The sequence below is a fragment of the Quercus lobata genome, chromosome 2, assembly GCF_001633185.2.
Source record: "Quercus lobata isolate SW786 chromosome 2, ValleyOak3.0 Primary Assembly, whole genome shotgun sequence".
Classification (NCBI taxonomy): Eukaryota; Viridiplantae; Streptophyta; class Magnoliopsida; order Fagales; family Fagaceae; genus Quercus; species Quercus lobata.
Window position 1 is genome coordinate 88797702 of NC_044905.1, and position 2724 is coordinate 88800425.

At 32.4% G+C, this 2724-nt stretch overlaps 1 long non-coding RNA gene across 1 annotated transcript; it reads left to right on the forward strand.

The window, feature by feature from the left end:
* Positions 1-806: 806 nt before the first annotated feature.
* LOC115956990 lies at positions 807-1970 on the forward strand. Its single transcript, XR_004084317.1, has 2 exons — positions 807-950; positions 1381-1970. It is a non-coding gene; the product is annotated as an uncharacterized LOC115956990 (long non-coding RNA).
* The last annotated feature ends 754 nt before the right edge of the window (positions 1971-2724 follow it).

The following is a 2724-nucleotide window of genomic DNA, read 5'->3' on the forward strand; positions in this document are numbered from 1 at the left end:
TTTGGATTAAGAATACTTATTCTAAATCAAAATGTGTTAAAAAAATATAGATAACAAAAAATAATAATATTAAAAATATAGATAACAAAAAATAATAATATTATTTTTAATTTAATGATTTGTGGTATTTAAAAAAAAAAAAAAGTGAATTACACAATTTAAATGTTTTGATATGATATAATTTGAATTTGATAACCAATTTTTTTTTTAACACTTATTCTAAATCAGAATGTATAAATTTTTTTCCTAAACTGTTATTGATTATAAGAGGTAACATATTATTAACTGTCATAGAGTTAATCTTCTAATAATAATAATATTAATAATTAATTTCTTGGTACAATTGTTTTGTAGTTAAAAATAATAATACTAATAATTAAGAAAAACGCCCATTTAGAATTTTGATAATTTTGGGAAATTTTGATCTCAAGACTTCTGGATTGTATTTTGGGAAATTTTGTTTGTTTCCATTGGAATAAGTTCTTAAATTAAGATTTAATTTGACATGTCTATTGAGAAAGTTTTTAATAAGTGACTAAATTTGAATTGGAAATAAAACATGGAAAGTATAAAAGATGTTTGGAAATAATATAATATAATATAAAACTCAGCATCTCACATTTTAAAAACTCAAGAAATTATTAAAAAAAAAAAAACGGGCGGGTCGGGTTAACCCGATACGAACCCAAAAAATCCAGAGAGAAAGACCCGAAAACGACCCAAATGTCCACCTGCCCGCCCAAAGATATTCGGTTCGGGTCGGATCAGCTTTACTCTTCTTCCATAAAATAAAAAACCTGAACACGGCTGAGAACAAGAACTTATCTAAAAAAATTGACAGAACATAGATAGAGATTGGAGATTAGAGAGAGAGAGAGTGAGAAAGTCATACCACGCCGGAGATAGATCGAGGACGAAGGTGGCTGTCGCGTCGCGGCTACAGACCTACGGTATGGCTCACTACTCAAACTCAAACTCAAACTTGCGCTGATGTGATTTGTGTGTGTATATTTATTTGGATTTTGGAGTCCGACTAACAAGGGATTTGAGGTTTTTTTTCTTCTTGTTTATGGGATGGGTTTTTTGAAAATTCTTATATGGTATCTTTTGTCAAAAATCTGAGAGCCGGTAATTAAGTTTTTTTTTTTTAGCTAAGTGTATGCTCTTAATTCTAAATGTTCCTTTGCTTGTAATAACCTTTCCATCCCCCTGCAGTATGGGACGCTTCAAAAGCAGATTTTTTTTTTTCTTTGTTTCTAATATGATGTGATTGGGTTTCTGCCTGTGGGTCAATGTGTTTAGTTGGTTTGTGACTTTGTGCCCCAAGACCAGTAAATAAAATCTATCTTTTTTTTTTTCTTTTTTTATATACCAATGCAGCTTTTTTAAGGCTATGATGGAGGCTGAATCTAATGATGTGATTCCTCCCAAGCATCGGGTTAGAGCCACACTTCGGCTTGGGCCTGAAACTTATGTTGTTTGCAAGAATGAGGGAACTCTTTCCGATCAATTGGTTTCAATGAAAGAGGAAAGCATGGGCATATTGAAGGAATTCATCACCAAACATAATGTTCCTAATGATGTTCCTGATGAACTTGTTGAAAGCTCTTCGGAAGACGATACCGGAAACCCTGAGAAGACTCATGTCAAGTCCAAGAAGACAAAGTTAACATAATCCACTATGGTTTAAACCCCACCAAAGAAAAAATGTATGGAAAACTCCTTTAATGAAATGATTGTGTTCTTTCGCCTTTGACTTCTTTAATGCTTGAGACTCTGCTTGTTACAGATACTTCGGCGAAGGAGATTCCTATGTTAAACGAATCTTCTGGTGCCTGAGGATTTTGAGGTTGTTTTAACCATATTAAGTCCTATCGTCTTTGGTATTATATCTGATGCTCTTCTCCCCCTCTCACCCCCCCTCCCCAACTGGGCAATTTCTCCTGTTATAGAAGAAATCTTATCTGCTTTAAATTCTGTATATTTTTATCTTTAATTGTTTGATAGAGAAGGAAATGCATTAATAGAAACTAGAGAATAACAAAAGGATCTGAAGAACGCTTGAATAAAAAAACACCTAACAAGTCCATAGGTGGACTTGTACTTCATACAACACAAAATCACTAGATAGATTGGCACCCAACTTGAGTTACCCATTGGCACACTTATTAGCTCCACGAGAAGAACTCTCAGTTCTTGTTTTCCTTCCCTTCATAAGCCATGATTGCACTGATACACCTCTACGATTCTCTTTTTCTCATTAATTTCTATTGGACTAATTGCATTTGCGATAGTTTTTGGAACCCATATTTTGGGTGCTAATATAACTATGACTTTTGGATCAAATTATGTTTGTTCAGTACTTCAATTGTTTCTCTTCTTGAATCATTGAATGATTTTTTTTTTTTTTTTTTTTTTGTTTGGTTTTTTAATTAGAAGAATATTGGAAATCAGAGTTTGGATTTTCATATAAAAATTTATTTTTAAATCTAGTAAATTTCTCATTAAATAGTAAAATGTTTCTAATTCATGCTTTGGCACACCAGAGATAAATTCCAGGTTGTCACTAACCACACACACTGACAACTATTCTGTTTCTTGCAATACTATCTCTGTCATTGATTTCAATGAATATTGCATTGTGCTCTAGAGCTACAGCATCTCCACCTATTCTCTCATCATTTTCTAATCGATCATTACAGATAAGTTAGGTTCTCAATTGCA